The 18,150-nt window shown below is 50.0% G+C and overlaps 1 protein-coding gene across 1 annotated transcript in view; it reads right to left on the bottom strand.

The window, feature by feature from the left end:
* Positions 1–18,150, bottom strand: part of CCDC92 (coiled-coil domain containing 92) — a 44,973-nt gene that overhangs the window by 12,699 nt on the left and 14,124 nt on the right. The window contains exon 3 of the mRNA XM_035564943.1: positions 4,619–4,765. The gene's annotated coding sequence lies outside the window, so the exon portion shown is untranslated. The remainder of the gene's footprint in view (positions 1–4,618; positions 4,766–18,150) is intronic.

The following is an 18,150-nucleotide window of genomic DNA, read 5'->3' as shown; positions in this document are numbered from 1 at the left end:
GCCCTCCCTCTGGGCACCGCCTCGGATTACCGGGAGCTACCGTCCCTGGTGAACTTTCAGCCTTTCTACAGGCAGGCGCTGTTCTGTTTGGGTGGAAGTCATGAAAAGTTTCAGTTTTCAGTCAAGCAATACTTTTAAATAACTTTGATCTTGAATCCTGGCTCTCACCCACATAATTAAGACTGACAAGCAGCAAGATATTTTAATGATATTTTCAAGTAACACCCCAAGTTTTCCTAGGAGTGAAATGAGAATAAACGTGCTCCTCAACACCAGGAAGGAAAGGGATCCAAATAAAAGGCTTTTTTTTTTTTTTTTTTAAAAAAGACTATTTTAAAACCAGCTTGCAGATATTCCAATACACTCAGAATACATTGTTTTCAGAAAAGATTTGCCACATCTCTAACTTCTCGTAGCATGTAAATGTACTGCTCCCATTTATAATACCATGCTCCTTAATATCATCAAGGGAAACGAGCTGGTGCAACATGCTCAGACAACGTTACTCACTGATCCCATGGAGATACCGACCGACACCCATTATCAGACTGCTGGACAGCTTCACTTAGAGAAAAACAATTTTGCTATCATTTAAAAATGAACACAGAGACAAATCAGGCACACGCTCACTGAAGATACTACAACCAGATATATAAAGGATGCCGGCTCTCGAAGAAGTGCAGGAATCGGAGACGAGGTACAGCAGGCAGCACCTGAGCACCAACACTCAAACCTGGCTCTCCGAAATACAGCATTCATCATCTTCAGTCGCTCTTTCAGGTGGTGCCTTAGACGCACGCACACGAGAGGAGCCGGGAGTGTTCTGGCATGCTGCGGATGCAAAGGGAAGCCAGCCTCCTGCTCGAACAAAGGGCAAGCGCCGCGCTCGGGCTCCACCCCGGCGCTCAGCACCACGTCTCCAAGGGACAGGACAAGCGCTGCCATAGCCTGGCCTGCCCACGCTGCTGGTGGCTGCCCAGCACCAGCTGACTGCAGCATGCTTGCACTGCCGACAGCGTGGAAGCAGAAACAAGGCGCACAAGCCTGTGCTTTTCTATGTCTCCCAGCCACTCCAAGTACACGCAATGTTTTATTGTATGCTGCAGCAAACTGACACGAACAAAGCTGCAGACAGCCAGACCACAGATGGTTCATGCGACTGCCTTTTCTCAACACCAACACCCTTAGGTCTTTCTTTTCTCAACCTGTGACTTTGTTTTTCAAACAACCAGCAGCAGGAAAACAAGGAAGATCTATGCGCTTGTCTACTCAGACTACACCTATTTCCCCTAAAGCACAACAGTAAGCTACCCGACACAGGGATTTCTTCAGTAAGTCGCTGCTCATTAAAAACCCACTGCTGTTAGTTACTAACAGACACATATACACAGATACACAAATATATAGTGTCACTTGTTACTTGTCAGCAAAAAAATTCTCAAGCATTATGAACTATTTCAGAAAGATGTCAACTACAATTTGCTACGTTTTTTTTTACTACAAAAAATGAGGTTAAACATGAACTTGAGCAAAAAATGAATTACATAACAGCATTCTGTTTACACAAGTAAGCATTGCAATACATTGTGAATCTTGAGGATATAAAAGCAACCCTTTAATATTTTGCAATTTTAAAACTCAATTTCTTAACGCATGGAAAAGCAATAACACACTTAGAAATTAGTGCCTAATGGTATTAAAGGCAAACTAGTTTGTAAACAGTACAGTAGAGGGGCTACAGTTGTAGTAACGTTCCAAAAACATTTTACCGTACATTATGCTTCACATTCTGCAATAATAGGACAGGAGTTTTTCTTCTCCCTGCTGCTGTTAAAGGACCCACTAACGTGGCAGATCTGAATGAACAAATATTTTGTCCTTAATACCTACAGCCCCTTGAATTACGGCACATGGAAGAACAGTTTGATTTTTGTAATTACAATGATAAAAAATTATACATTTTAAATACATTAAAAAAAAAAATAGAAACCTTAGAAGCATGCAATTATACCTGGAATCTTAAGTAAAGGAAAGAGCTTTATGGAATGAAATAAGGTTGCTATTTCTGAGTTTACAGCAACCGCTGGACCTAAAACTGCATAGAGCATTTGGACTGGTCACGAGGCCTTTGTCTTTTCTAAGGCGATAGGGGCGGAAACTTTACAGATACACAAAGCAGAAGTATGGTAATAGCATGAAAACAAGCAGTTATGCATCAGTTTAGCCAATTTCCTAATACATTTCTACATATTATATAATCAATATTTTCTGCTTAAGCAGATGATACTTTCCTCTGTTATGGCCCTTTTTCACTAAAAATCACTGCTGGAACCTCAGCACAACATTCACATAATTACAAGTCTTTTATTATCCGTTCATAAAATGCTAGCCTTAAACAAATCAAAAGCGATGCTCAGTTCAAGACCATGAATGTCCGTTTTTGTTTAAGAGCATAAATGTCCAGCTTCCCTCAGAGGTTCAGTCACAATAAAGCACTACAGGATTACATTCACTAACGAGCAAGTTATACGGAGAAAATGCACTGTATTTAGTCTTATCTGTTTATTTATTTGTTAAGTTGAGGAGCATAGTTTATATTGCCAAAGCCTCAATAAAGCCTTTTAAGCTTGAGCATCTTACCATCGAGGCAAAGCCAACAAGTACCCTGGGTGCCTCCTGTGCACCTGCAATGCAGATCAAAATGGGCAATTCCACCCTCCAGGCCGCCTCGGCATCTGGGCTTTCATTTACCTTCACGGGCTCGGCTCTGCCCAATTTTGCTGCCAAGCTCACACCCCGCTGCTGTCACCCATGGAGGCAGGGCCCCTCCTTCCTCCCCCGTCCCACCCCAGGCCCCGGGTGGGAGAGCCTCCCCGCAGCTGGCAGCTCTCCATCTCTGAAGGCGCGCCGCATTTCTTTGCTGCCAGACCCACGGATGACAGGCGTTCCCTCGGGAGGAACCCGCTCGTCTCAGCCCAGGATTGCTCCCCACCCGCCAAGCCCACGCACCTGCTCCTGCCTTACCAGGAAAAGGGCAGCGCCGGAGGCTGCGAAGCAAAACCCCTGCCCGGGGCGGGGGGCGGCAGCCACGGCGGGGCCGAGCTGCGTCTTCCAGACAGCGCCACCAGGGAGGGAGGGACGGAGGGAGGCGGCTCCCCGGGGCCGGGGGCACCCGGACGGAGGTCCCCGGCCAGCAGAGCCGGGGGGCCGAGGGGCAGCAAGGAGCCGGCAGCCGCCTGCCTCCGCCGCTCAGGAGCACGAAGCGGAGCCGCCCAGCCCCCGGCCAACTCCCCCTGCCTTACAGCGCCCGGCCCGGCCCCCTCACGCCGCCGCTCCTCACCTCACCGGGGCCGCCGCCGTCCCCGCCCCGGAGCCGCCTCCTCACAAAGGCCGGGTGTGGGGGGGGGCTCCCCTCAGCCCCTCACGACGGCGGGGGGGGGACGCGGAGCCGTTAGGGCCGCATCCCCTCAGCCACAGCCCCGCCACCCCCCCACCGCCGGCCGCCCCTCACCTGCCTTCGGCCCCTCCGCGGCCGGCAGCGCGCAGCCCTCAGCCGCGGCTCATGGCGCCCGCCGGAGCCCAGCGCCCCGCGGGGCCGGCGCTCACCGGCGGCGGGGGGGGGGGGGGGGGGACACGGACGGGGCCGGGGGCGTCGGCGCAGGCGCAGGTGCGGTTGCGGCAGCCCGGCCCGTCGCTATGGCAACGGGGGGGGGCAGCGCGGCTCGGCGGCCGTTGCCGCGTTCCCGCCCGCGGGGGGGAGCGCGCGCCTGGGCCGCGCGCTGAGGAGCGGGAGGCGCGCGCGGGGGGCGGGAAGCGCGCGGCGGCTGCGGGGGGCTCGCGCGTGGCTGCAGCGGGGCGCGCGTGCACGGGCGTGTGTGCAGGCTGCGGGCGGGAACGGGGCCGCGTGCGCTGCAGCACTGTGACAGTGCGCACGGGGGAACAAAGGAGAGCAGCTGAATTCGGGGGACTTTTGTGTGTTGGGTACGTGTCGGCACCTGTCCCTGCGCGCCCAAGTAGCTCCCGGCGGCCACACGTGCGTGCGTTTTGCTGCAGGACACCCGAAATACGCACAGCTGCATCAGGACCGCTGCATGGGCGTGCTGCCAGGGGTGGCTCTGCGCTCCGTGCCCACCTCTGCACGTGCACCGTGTTTCTGCGCTGCTCTCTGCACCGACACACGCGCGTGAGCTGCACTCACACCTGCTGGGCAGGTCCAGGATGCGCAGCGCTGTGCGCTGGATGTCTGTGCTGTGCATCTGTGTTGGCTGCACGAAGCCACGTGAGATGAGGCCAAGTAACATCATCGTCTTTCTGTCTGCTCACACAAGTTATGTGAGCACCGGCAGACGCCCAGAACCCCCCACACCCAAGAAACGCAGTGAGGTTGGGGCAGTCGGGGACTTGGCCATCCTCAGGACATTGCCCCTGGGAACACACGGGGAGAGCTGAAGCTTTGCATTGCATGTAGATTGTGGCTTTTTTGTGTTTGTAACGGAAAGAAATACTTCATTACAGGGGACTTCAGGACAAAGACATAGAAACTTGATAATGTTCTAAGGAAAAAAAGCATACCCAACACAGGTTGGGTATATTTCAATATATATATTTCAAGACTTACCCCAAACCAGACTCAGCACGAAGCAGCAAGCTGATGGATCTATGAGCCCTTCAGTGGTTCAGTTGCACGTGAGCAAATGGAGGATGATCTGTGTGTGCTTTGCACCATGCGGCTCCTGGAGCTGGGGGAAATGCAGCACGACATTGCCTAGAGGGAAATATTTTTCAGAAGGCTTATTAGTTCTTAGTTAGCAAAACTAAAACCAAAAGCAAAGGATAAGTTTTAAATGGATAAGCTTTAAGTGGGAATCTAGGAGTGAAACGACGGGCAGAGAGGAGGCTGTGCAGACAGGCTGGCAAGGTCAGACAGAGCCGGAGAACAAGCCCTCTCCCGATCATGGTTCTCCTTCCATTTTATCTCAGATCCATCCAGCTTTTTATATAAAACAGGCCGTAACAGGGTGGACTCTTAATTTAGGATCCCGTTAGGTGATGAAGGAATGGTCTGAGGAGCTGATTCACTTAGGACTCGTGCCAAAAGAGAAATGCATTTGCTGTTTGACTCATCCTGGCAGGGAAGACGGGAGGATGTTAAATTCAATATGGGTCCCTAATAACCTAACGCAGATGAAGGAACCCCCCAGCTGTGTTGCTGGACAGAAACTGCTTTTTATGAACTGCCCTTGGGAGTGTGACGTTCAGCCAAGAGAAAGAGACGCCTGCAACCCGACAGTGTGTTGGAAACAAAAGGACAAAAGCACATCCATTTAGAAATGAACTAGAAATAGTGCTTAATAGTGCCATTTTTTCAGCATGCCCCCTGGTTTCTCTGAAGTTTTCAGTTCTGTGAGGTTTCAGCCTGCAAACGTCACCCCGATTTGTGGCTCTGCTTCAGCAGCTGCATCGGCTGCCCCTCGCCAGGTGAGCGGCACGCTGAGCTGCTCCACTTCCGTGTTCAAAATGGGAATATCTTGGTCATGTAGGGTGCTTGGTAATTATGTGCCATGAATATCTGCACAGCTCTTTTAAAGTTTTGAAAAGGGGGGTGCTGATTAGTACAGCTGATTGTCCTCAGTGGCTCCTCGTTGCAGAAGGGGAGGAAGTTCAGGCCCTGACCACAACTCTTGGCCAAGGGTTTTTGTCCTCGAAATGCAAATCACCAGTCCGGCAAAGGGTAAATCCAGGCCCTTGAGATAGGAGCGCCCTCCAGTAAAATCTCAATCAGAGATCACAAACAGCTGTGACTTGCTGTGCAGCAGTCCTCCAGGCCCTACCTGCGCTGCCTGTGGCCATGCCTGTTGTCTAATTGTCAGTGCTTCCCAGTTACAGCTTCCTCTGAAAAACGCAAGCACCCTTTCACAGATGGGCTCTAAGCAACCACCCCAGGGTCAGATGAGGAAACTGAGATAAATCCCAGATCTGACTCCCATGATTTGACCGGATCAGGAAGGAAATCCAGTAAGCAGCCACCCGATCTGAGGACCTCCAAGTCCTGGCTGTCGGTTCAAAGACCTCTGTCCCTTCATGGCTTATTCAACCATACAGTCAGGCTCTGCAGAGCGGGGAACTCCCTGCAGCGGTGGATTTGCCTGGATCTGACGGGATGCAAGCGTCTGCACGGACTGCCAGTACCCTGCTGCTAAGCTCAGGTTGGCCAGTCTGCCTGGGGGCAGCTGGAGAAACGCTCTGATTCCACACCACGCAGCCCTGCGTGCCCTCTGGGGGCTGGCCGGGCCGTGCTGGAAGCATCTCCAAAGTTTATATATAGAAATAAACCAAGCGGCTGCAAAGCCTGAGCAGGCAGTGTAACGCCCATGCAGGCAGGAGGCTCCCAGCAGTGCTGGGTAAGGATGAGTGGAAATCTCTGTGTACTTGGTGGAGGGGCCATGTGCACGTTAAAAGGTCCAAGCTAATTAGCTAATGGGAGACGAGTGTAGGAAGATGTCAGGGAGAGGTGGGGGCAAGGCTGATGCTGTCCTGTACCTGACTCAGATGATCTGCCTCCTACCCCATGCTTTCTGTAGTCTTGGGTTTGCTCTCCAGGCCTTCCTAGGAGCAGGGACAGAGATTTTCCAGGACCTTACAGGCAGTGTATCTTCTCCCTGTTGCTGACTATTTGTTTTTTAAGGTGCCTCTCTCTCCTTATTTTCTGTCACTTGCTTTTTTAAAGAGCACAAATTTCAAGGACAGGAGACAGCAGCAGGCTGGAAGCAGAAGGGGTTCGTCACCTCTCCTGGGACGCTGCATGTGGATGTTGTTTCACTTTGCCATGCATCTGTGACACCAGCACACACTGCTGGCCGGGTTTTGCTTCTGGTGATGCAGATCTAAATCCAGACTCCTCCACTCCCTAAAGCCAAAGGCGTTACCGTTAACTAGATCAGTGTGGCTGGGACGAGAAGCTGGGATTAGCTTCACATTCACCCCGCTGGAAAGGAGACGGTGCCGGAGCAGCTGGCACCCCCTGCATGCAGGCAGCCTGCAGGTTGCATGAGTCCTCTCCTCTTGGCAGCAGCGCGATACTGGGAGCGGGAAGAGGGAAGAAAATTGTGCAGAGCCTCTCCCAGAGCTTGGGGCAGAGAAGGGAACAACAGCTGGGATGAAATTCAACCAAAATGTTAAAATCTGAAGGGTGATGCGATCCCTCACAAATCCAAAGGGAAGACTCCAAAAATCAGAACCAAATGTACATAAGTGCGTGTAAGAGACACGTGTATACTAGTCCTCATTTAGTACCTCTGCCATCAGACATCCTATTGGGGAAGCATCAGTTAAAATACCCCAGTTGTGGCAGTGACACCGGTCAGGCCAGCGTTCCTCCCACAGCGCTGTGCTGGCACGTTGCCTTCGGTCCCTCCGCTGCATCTTACCAACAGCCTCTAAGATAATTAGCAGTCATCAGATGAGATCTGATCTTTAACAAAATTAAGATTAAGAGAAGGAGGGGAAGACTTACTGAATGGCAGGAAAAGTCGGTGTCAGGCAGCGACAACAGTTCCTTTTATTGTCCTCTGGAAAACAGTGCCATTACCACGCATTTATTTACAGCAGTTGAAAGAAATAAGGGAGGTGCTGCCAGCTCCTTAAGGCAGAGACTGGTTTTAGTTATTGTTGTTTTACCTTTGTTTCCACAACACTTAGGCCAGTGGGGTTCCTGGTGCAAGAGGAAGCCTCCTGCTGCAAAACAAATAGCATCTAATGACAGGGGCTGAGATGGAGGCTCAGGCATCTACTGAGGAACAGAACTGGAGAAAGCGGGTCAGGATCCAGGAGGTGCCTGATCCAGGGCTGGAGGATGGGAGCAGGCTGCCGTGAGCCGCATGCATGCCTCTGTGCACGGAGGGAGGCACAACACCGAGATCCTTCTTGCAACTTTGCTGCAGCATGGCTCGCTGTTGGTGAAACAGTGCTGAGCACAGCGTGGTCATCAGCCGGCTCCCAGAGGCAGCACACTGGCCCCCGCTGCCTTAAGCAGTCATTTGCTCTATAGTGGGATGCTCAGGAGCATCCCTGTTTGTTTTTAGTACAAGAGCATCATCTCCAAATAGATCTGCCTGGCCTTGCTCTGGAAGTACACGCAGGCAGTTCCCCGCAGCAGCAGGCAGCCAGAAGGGCTTTGCATCCTTGATATCTATCATACATTCACCAGAAAGCTAATTTAGTGCAAGCTGCCCTTATCTCATCCATTAAATGTGCAAGTGAATTGACCAGCTCCCTGATTGTAAAACATTGCTATAATTGCTGCCTGGGAGAAGGCAGCAGACCCTTGCTGGATCAGCTCCCTTTTCTGCACTTTACCAAGCACACACTTAGAAAATCTGTTATTTTTCAGTGCTAATTCGTGGGGTGGATGTTAGCCAGAATTCTGTGATTGTACAAATCCTAACAATCTCAAAAGCAGTCCCCACCTTTCAATTATACGGGCCTTTCCCAGGGACCTGGGGAGCAAGGGTTCCCATTTCAATTAGAAACGGTGTGATTAGGGCCCAGAACCGCTTTCAAAAAGCTCTTCAACTACACAGCTGAGCTTAGACAATCTGTCCACAAATGACAAAGGACAAATTGTGAATACTTAGTAAGTAAAAGAAGACCAAATTTTTTTTTTTTTTCTTCTAGGGCAAAAGGTGACCTGTGCCATCTGCATTTTTGTTTCTAAGGCTTTTCCAAAATAAATAAATAAATAAAATAAAATCTATTCTAAGTGCACAAGCAATCACTGACAGATTTATGTATGTATGCCTAGGCTCTGCCTACTGGGTTCTATCACGTATCAGCAGGATAAAGGCCAGTGACCTCTATGTTCAGGGAGCAAAATACAGCCAGAGAACCTTGTCCGTTTTGTCCAACCCGCTAGATGTGCTGCAGCTATTACCATGCATTAACTCTCATCACATACATTTACACACAGACCGTGATTGCTTCCTTTCAGGTCAGTGATAAAGCGGCTTTGGAGAAGCAGATTTGCAGTGGGAGATGTACCCTTGGGCCAAAGAATCGTTAAATCATCAGCATCAAGAAACCTACTGCAATGTGACGTGACAGCTGTACGGTGCTAGGCCGGGGCTGTGTTTACTCTAGACTTTTTGCCCTGGATTACACTGAGCTTTTTTTCTTTCCTCTGAGTAATTTCCCATCATTGCTACCACATGGGTTCATTTCCATGGCAGAGGAAGAGACGAGTCACTGAAGCTGTCGATAGCTGAATCGGTACCATCATCTCAGCAGGTCCTGGGGTCAGCGGGCTGATGCCTCCCCCAGCGAGGCGGGCAGGCAGGTGGAGAGCTCCAGATCCTGGCTGTACCCGAGAGCAAAGTCAAGCACAGAAGAAAGTGCTAGCCCAAACAACTGCAGGGGGTCCAGAAACTCCTCCCGCAACCACTCTCTGTGCTTTATAATCCTGCTGAACGCTTTGTGTCCCACTGAATCACCCACTGGCTCCACGCACAGTCCCACAGCCAGCCCAAGGTCAGGCATGTCTTGCACACAGCCAGCCCGCTGCTGCCACAGTTCCCCCTTGCCTCCTCTTAGTAAGCAAATGCCCACCTTGAAGAGCTTTAAGCCTTGTTGGACAAAGGGTGGGAGGAATACGGCATTCGTTTTTGCAGATGGGAGATTCAAGGCATGGAAATACTAAATAACCTGCCAGAGCACACTGGGAAGCTGAGCTACATTGCCTGAGGGCTTGCCTCACATTTTGAGAGAGATGATCTCTATTCCCATGAACGAAACAGGCTTACTGTTAGCTAGGGAAGTACAGATGCCTATAATCTGGTTTGCAAAGAAAATGGGTTTAAATGATCAGGAAACAGCACAAAGATCTGAGCTTGCTTTGGGAACCTAAACCAGGTACTGGCCTAGAGGTGCAGCATCCTGCTTCCACACAACTCCTGTCTGTGGTCTCCAGGTGAGGAAAAATGAAGGGATTTTGTTTTATCTTCCCTGACGGTGAATGGAAATGACCTGCACATTGGTGTTATGTATAGTTTTCATTTGTTTGTTTGTTTTCCAGGCTGTAAGACAATTAGGCCTGTTCTGCAGTTATAGTTTTGCTCCTTGCATTCGGGAGGGTTTTGTGCTTGCTGCTGGGGAGCACTGTGTGTCTGGGAGTTGTAAAGATGTCTGTGGTTTTACTGCTACACTTTTACAAACCTCAGGTTTGTATTTTTATTATGATTGCTGCTGTGAAGACATTTTAAAAATACTGTGTTTCTCTTTGCTGATGTTCCTCTTGATGTTTCAGGGAGTTGGGAGGTACTGGCGAAACATGCCAGGTTAGCCAGGAGGAACTCCTTCACCCCAAATCCTACCTTTACTAAACTGGGGAGGCACAGGATGTTTTCATTCATTAACGTCCTGTTAATAATTATTTATATTAGCACATTTCAGCAATTAACATAAATTATCGTTGTTAAACCACAATACATTTATTATCTTAACATAAATTAACATAAATTAACATGCTAGTGTGAAGCAGTATCAGAACAGAGCACCGTATGGGATGTTGTTAGCAGCCCAAGATAGTGCCATTTTCCCCCAGCCTTCCTTTTTGCTCATCCAAACCTTACGTAAGTACTCCTTTCTTGGGGGTAATGGACAAAGTGCACAGGCATTTAACTGTCACTGTTTCAAACCTGTTTTCAGACTGGCAGGGTTGTGTTTCAGACTGATTAAGCAAATTATATGCAAAGAGGAAATCTCTCCATCCCTTCCCTCTTACCTGAGGTTAATGGTAAAACTGAGATGCAGAGATGCACTCACATTTGGCTGCTGTAGAGCTGCATCAATTCTCTCTTGTGACTAGTCAGGGGAACTCTGAAACCTCATCATCCCACCTTGAAGATACAGAATTGTTTCCATTAGCTTGCTTGCTGAAAAGACCAAAAAGGCACGTAGGAACCTGCAGACATGAAACGTGTGGTCAGTGTTGGCTCACATCTTTCTATTGTGTTTGGTTTCAAAGGGCTCCAAAGAACCTGGCAACTATTAAGGAGTTAGTGATATAGCTGTAAATTACATGGCAGTGTTCTGAAAAGAGCCAGTTTGCAGTATTTGGTGAGAAGAAAGTTAAACTGCATTTACTGTATAAACTGTTGCAAACACTCAGCCCTCCTGATCGATAGGATGAGGATGGGAACAGCTTAAGATAGGATATTTTTAGATGCTGGGAGTAATCCTGTATTATTTATTATCAGAGATGGTTTGGTCCAGCCAATGATAATGACAGTGCTGCAGTCGCTGAGTCTCAGCCTTAAATAAAGTATTCATGGATGCCATTAAAATGCTGCTGCTCACGTCCTCAGCAGATTTTGCAGGGATGAACTCTGAGATAATGCTGGGAGGAAAGGCTGTGTGAGCAAGTGGCAGGAACCCCTAGGGGGTCCAGAGTACTGATTTTCCATCTGGCCCTACCACTGATTTGTGACCTTTAGCGAGGCAGATCCCTTCTCTCCACACACCTCCTGCCTGGCCGGGACTGGCAGTGGCTGTGCAAGCCTGCAGCACCTGGAGTAACAGGACCGAGGTGTTGGTAGAGGCTTCGTGGCATTAGAGGGATGCCAGCAGTAGATTTTCACCAGCTTGAATCACTGCATGAACACAAAGCTGCTCTGTCAGACACAAGGCTGTGCCCTGGCCACCCCTTTTCTGGCCTTGCTGTGAAAACCCCGCTGGTGGCAGATCTGCCCCTGCTGCAGGTTCCTCTGGGGGCCTCCATGCACGGCCAGGGCACAAACAGAGCTGGGCTCCAGGGAACGTTTCTGAACAAAACTACACGAGATAGAAGGCTTTGTATTTTGTTTTGTGTTTTTCCATACAGGGTATGGTGGTTTGGCATCTGTCAAGCGAACAGATTAAGAACAGATGGGGAGAGATGTGAAACACCATTGATCTCTGAGGGATTATTTCAGAAACGCAGAGCACAAGCGCATGCTGGATTCCGGCCCCTGCTCTCGCGTCCTTCCTGCAGGGACTGCCCGAAATGGGTTTCATGCTGCTGGGGAGTTCCTCCGCTCCCGTGCCTCGGGCACCTCCGATCTCTTGTCCCTCTCCTGCAGTTGCCCCTTCCAACCTGCAACATCTCGTGTCTTACACGGGATGTCCGGGGGGAACTGCTCGGGGAGAAGGGCTGCACCCTGCCCTGCACTCCCAGCCTGAAGGCACAGACACCCTGACACCCCTCCTTTGTCCACACTGCGTGCTTCAAGCAGCCGGCTTGTAGCTTCATTTCACAGCTGGATTATTGTCCATCTTTAAAACAAGTCAGGTTGCAAACCCTACATAACGTTCCTACTCCAATGCTGTCCCCAGCCCGGGTATCACCACATGCATTTTTTGCTTGCAGCCAGCAGAGGACACTTGCTTTCTTTGCAAAGAGTTTGCCCTCCACTTGGATGCAAGAAGGCAAAAGATGCAGAGCTTGGCCACATGTGGGCACTGGAACAGCAAGAGATGGGCCCGTCCCAGGCTGCCTTCCAGCCCCAGGGCTCTGGTGGTGCCTTTTTCCTTTAGCCTTTTACGAGAAGTTTGAGATGTGCCTGCAGCAGGCTGTGAACCAGGCAGGCTGGCTGTGCTGTGCTCCCCCAGGTGAGGCATTACCGGGCTTCGTGTCGCTGTGCCTGACTCCCTGGGTGGCAGGAGGACCTGTGGGGGAGGACTTGGCAGCGTGGATGCTGGTAGCAGTGCCGATCTGAGTGCACAATGCAAAGCCTTGGCAAATGCTCTGTTACTGAGCTCTCTGTTACATGGCTGTGCAACCAAACGAGCTTCCATCAGGATCAGATGTGTAACTGTAGACACAGGGCGTCTGAGGTTCAGACAGCTCAAAAGACTGTATCAGAGCCAAGCCAGGACTAACCCCTGACCTCTGCAGCCTGCTGGCTGCTCTGTCGGCCTGGAGGAACATTAAAGTTCCCCAGTATTCGGCTGTGCATCCCTAGGGAGTGCTGAACGAGCCGGGGTTGCAGCCCACAGCCCCACGGCTGCGAAGGCAGGTCCCAGCAGTTCTGGGGCAGTGAACTGCTGGGGTGAGAGGTACTGGGGCTCCCAGGTGCCCACAGCAGCTCAGCCCTCTTGGAAGAAACCTCCCTCCCATACATGGCCCACAGCCCTGAGCCAGGCTTGAATGCAGGACAGCAAAGACCCCCATGTGGCAAACGGCTAAGCCCACAAACTGCCCCTGTCCCTTCAGGGGCTGATCTGGTGAGCAAGGGCAGGGACATCTGCAGGGCAAGGTCTCATGGTACTGAGCTTTGCACTGACCTCGGTGTCTCTGCTTGTAAATACGCTGCTCCTGCTCTCCTTTTTTCAGGCCAGCCCTGTTGTGTTTGCAGGGCATGCCTCTGGGGAGAAGGAACTCAAAAAGGCTGCTTTTGTTTACGCTAATGTTTTCTAATCGTGAGTAACTTTTCGTTTAAGGGTTGCTACTGGCTTTCCCCACCTCATGTGGAACACTCACGTGTTTTAACTCTGGTGATTTATGGGAAGAGAACCAACAGAAGAAGGAAGAACACAAGTGAAATCTCAGCAGAAAGCCCAGGAGGTGTGGGCCATGTTTGACAAGCACTGCACTCACTGTGCTGTGTAAAACCAACACAGTCCTATCTAACCAGTAACCACGTGTCTTTAAATCATCTTTAAATCACAGCAGAAAAGCGAGGTACAGGAGATGTACAGGCAGACCTTGGGTCCACACCAATCAACGGAAAAGCTTTGCCCAGTGAAGCCTGACCCTGCTCTGGCCATTGAAGTCCCACACTGTGCTTTAAAGATTTGCTAGCTAGGATTAAGCAGCTTTCTGGTCCCTTTCTGGTCACATCAGCTAGATGTACCAAGCCTTCCCAGACCATTAACAAAAAGAGTTGGCAGGCCTAGATTTGATGGCTGTCTAAACAATATGAAGAGGTGGTGATTTGCTGGCAATGTGTAAAAACAGGCAGCAAATCAGCTGGCAACATGCGCTGGATTGAAATTAAATCAAAGCAAAAGGCAGATGACTTTGAATGGGCTCCAAAGGTCACAGAGAAACAAGCACAAAACGATACGGTTCGCTGGAAAACAGAGCAAGCAGAAGGAGCACCGCATCTTCTTGGCACTGGGAGCTGCTGGCATCTATTTGCAACAAATGTATTTCTGAGTTAAAAAAAAAAAATTATCTGGAGGGAGGCTGGAGGCATAAAAAGACAATTAACTGGTACAGAGAAGGCTGCCATGGCACTGCGGAGAGCGGGCAGAAACCACGGTGCTGGGAAGGGCTGAGCGCACGGCGGGGTTGTGATGCCGTGGGGATGGTGGTGGTGGTCACGGGCTCCAACAGTGGCCGTGCAATGGGCACTCCGAGGGGCCGGCTGCGGGGCCGTTACTGTGCCCCACTTGTGCTCCAAGCTGTCCCAAGCATTCCTCACTCACTGGGAAGGGCCTCCTTCACGCCATATGGGCTGCTCGAGTTGATGGCTAATGGGTAATTGAACGTGTAAATGCAATTAACACGGAAGAAACGTCTCCAGCACTAGAACACTGAGGCCAATGGTCCCATGCACAAGGCGAGATGTAACCAGCAACGAGAAAGAACCAAACAAGAGACTTTGCACTGAGGACACAAAATAACCGTGCACCAACGTCAGTGGCAGAAGCACCCTCAGGCCAGTACAAGGAACAGACGGGTCGGCCTAACCACAGTGGGATGTCTAAGCAGGAGAATGTGAGTGTCATTTGGTACTTTCCTTATCACAGGGCCTGCTCATCTATGCTAAGGTATGGTCCATGCAGTACCATTGAAACACAAGTCAAAAGTTTTCATCACCTGGCACTTTGGTGCACAGCTTTAAGTTCTCTCTGCAGCGTGGGGCTGGCAGCAGGTGCGTTTTGTATACCTGGATGTTCTAGCAAGGATAAAACAGGCAGGAAAAGCGCAAATATCCCCTTCTCTCTTGGCTGTTAGCAAGGGCAGACCCTAGCTCCCCTAGTAGCTCCTACACAAGGTGTTTCCTCAGTATGGAGTGCATTCATTCCCATGCGTGCCCCTTGCCATGAGGCTGTGAGGGATACACAAGCTTCATCCAAGGGAGGGATCGCCTCAGTGCTGTCTGTCTGGGTGGAGGAGTGGGTGGTGGGTGATGCCACTTCCAGTTCCTAGCAGGACTCTGGATGTGTCTGTGCTGGGAAATTGCAAAACACTACGTTGTACTAATTAATGCCAAACAGGAGGGCTTTGAATATACATCATCAAAATAACCTTTAGCAAACCCCAGATTCCTTCCGTCCACGGGTATCTCATAAAAAACATTCGTATTTATTACGTGGTAATGGAAACACACCTCAAGAGCACCCTGTCCAGCACAAGCATAATGCTGAGTTAGTCTTAAATTGTCTAACGTGCACAGAAGGAAACACCGCCCTGTTCATTCATGCTCCAGGAGTGCTATTTTCACCACTGGCAGCTCCTGCTGCACTAACTAAAATACTTCTGATCCAGTCCAACAAGTTTTTTTCCAGGTTTGCTTCTCCACAGCGAAACCACAGATCGTGCTATATGGAAAGCTCTGAGCCTCGAGAAGTGTAGAGTTACTGTAGGTTGCAGCGGTTGGATTTGATCCTAAAACAATGAAACCGAATGTGAAAAAGACACAGATGGCTGTCGCCTCTGTGCCATTTGGAGTGGTTTTTGGTTTCCAGCCAGTCAGCCCCATGCCACAGTTATGCAAATAAAGGCAGCAGAGTTCGATGCAGTGGTACACACATCTCCAACAGGCTGTGGCATGAGGGATGAAATAGCTGCGTGTTTCCGAAGAGGGCAAAAAGATCAGCACGCCAGTTTGAAGGACGGAGGATTTAAGGACACAGAGTGAAACCTTGTTTTCACTAAGGCAAAGGAGGCTTTGCTGTGGCTTTTGATGCACCTGGATACCTGTGTCCTATTCTGCAGAAGCCTAAAAGGGCAATGAAACCTGGAAGCTCTCCTCCATGGGCCTCAGCCCTGGGGAGCTGCTTGCTTGTCCTCTCTGTGCAGCACCAGCTCCTTAGGACAGGGGCACACGTGAGCAGTTCAGCCCTGCTGCCCTACCACCAGCAATGAGAGGCAGAAAAGGCAAGTCTGATGAGAACAGGAATGAGAAGAAGCCATGGGGAAAAGGTTCAAATTGCCTTGACAGAGGGCACACTGCTGAGGTCAGACCCTGAATTCTGCAAGGTGTAAGGGGATGTACATGAAACTGCATCCTCTTACTCCAGGGCTACATATAGCCCTGGTGAATTTCAAGAAGAAACACACAGAACTGCAGACCCCTTTTAAAAATGCTGCTCTTCAGTGAGACACCAGCAACAGAACAGATTTTGATATCTGATAATTAAACTCCTAATCAACCCCTTTTTAAAGATGCCTGATGGTTTCCTTCTCAATCTCCTGTAAGGATCGGGAAGGCTTAGAAATTTAATACAATTCTGTGGCTGAGTTAAACATCAGGCAGGTTTCAGACTGTGTTTTACTAGAACCAGATGAATTTCTAAGCTTGAAATCCAGCATACAGAATGCTGATTAAGTTTGATCTGGTGACCATCTGTCCTTGTGTTTGTAGTATGAGTAGCTAAATGAAATTCTGGAAAAAAAGGGTTATCTTAAACACACACAGGATAAAGCAAATTGAAGAAAGCCCCATTCACTGTTGCTGTGTGAATCTTCTCAGCAAGAGGGGAAAATTAGGTCTGTCTCTGAAGTTACACAAGCTCAAACTCACTTTTTTGACTCTTGGAAGCTGAAACATCAAGCTGTAAGATTTGGTTTAATTGCATCTTGTGAATTTTCCCTTAGCTGCACACTAAAGCCAAGCAGACAATACATTGATTTCTGGTAATTAGAAATGTTTTAGAGCAAGTCTGTATCTTGGAAGGTGTAAACTGGTGCTGCTCGATGCAATTTCTCACCCTTTCTGCCTCTGCTTGGGCCATTAATCACCACAAATTACTCCTTCTCTCTTTCTCTCTCTTCACCTTTATATCCATCTATGTATCTATCCATCTTTTTATTTAGACAGAGCAAGAGAAGACAATAAAACTGTGAGTAATATCTCAATAATCAACCAAAGGTCATCAAAGAGCAGAGGTGATGGCTGCCAGATTTTTTTTTCCAGTCATAATGGAAACTTGCTGGAGAAAAGAACAGCATGAGAAGTGGTGGCATAACATAATGCCCTCCTTTGAAGAGAGCCACTAAGAGGCTGGGCCCATCAGCAGACTGAAAGGGGAAGAGAAAGTATCAGAAAAGGCAGAAAAACAGCACTGTGGGATCCCACATACAGAAACAGAGACAGTGCTTGTGAGGCTGGCTAACGGAAATGGTTTCTGACATGCAAAGGCACCGACTTCTGGTCCCCGAGCCCCAGCTCATGCCACGCGGTTCTCCTCCCTTCGTGTGAAGAACCGCAGGGAGTGCAAAGCAAAACCAAATTCAGTCCGTGCCCTGTGCCAGTTTTCCCCGGCTGCCCGCGGGACTTTGCTCTTTGAAACGGAGGGTATCTGTTCTTTAAAAGGATTTGTTCACATGTCAGCAAGTCCGTCTGTGTACCAAAGGAAAGACGCCGAGGATGGCTGCAGGGCTCGGGCTGGGGCGCGGGACAGCTGCACAGGAGGAGGCGGCTCAGCAATAACCACAACAGAACCGACCGGCTGGGATCTGGGGAGCACCTTGGGTGTGGGAAGCTCTCTGCTACTACGGGAGCTGCCTGCTCCAGGCTTTCCCACCGCTTACCCTGAGCCCGACTGCTCGATCTGGCAAGAGGGAAAAGTCTGCAACTGTGATGCTTTTCTGGGGGAAGAGAGAGCCACGAGAAGTCTTCGCAGGGGATAGAAAGGAATTTGGCAAGAAGAGCCAAGCGGGCGCCTTTGAAACTCCGAGTGTGTTGGCTTGTCTGCTCCGGTGACTCCCTGCGTCCCCAGGCACATGGATTCCACAGGTGTTAATACTGTTAGGTGGGCCCTGCTCATTTCCAATGGCCGGGAGGGAGGTCGTAGAGACCGTACCTGTGCAAGTGCATCTGGCTTCGATAAAACCCTGCTATTAGCGTTCAAAGTCTCTGGCTGACACAAGAAAATCCAGTCGTTAGG

The sequence above is a fragment of the Cygnus atratus genome, chromosome 17 (genome assembly GCF_013377495.2).
Source record: "Cygnus atratus isolate AKBS03 ecotype Queensland, Australia chromosome 17, CAtr_DNAZoo_HiC_assembly, whole genome shotgun sequence".
Lineage (NCBI taxonomy): Eukaryota > Metazoa > Chordata > Aves > Anseriformes > Anatidae > Cygnus > Cygnus atratus.
Note: the sequence above shows the minus strand (reverse complement) of the source record. Positions and strands in the feature narration are given on the sequence as shown.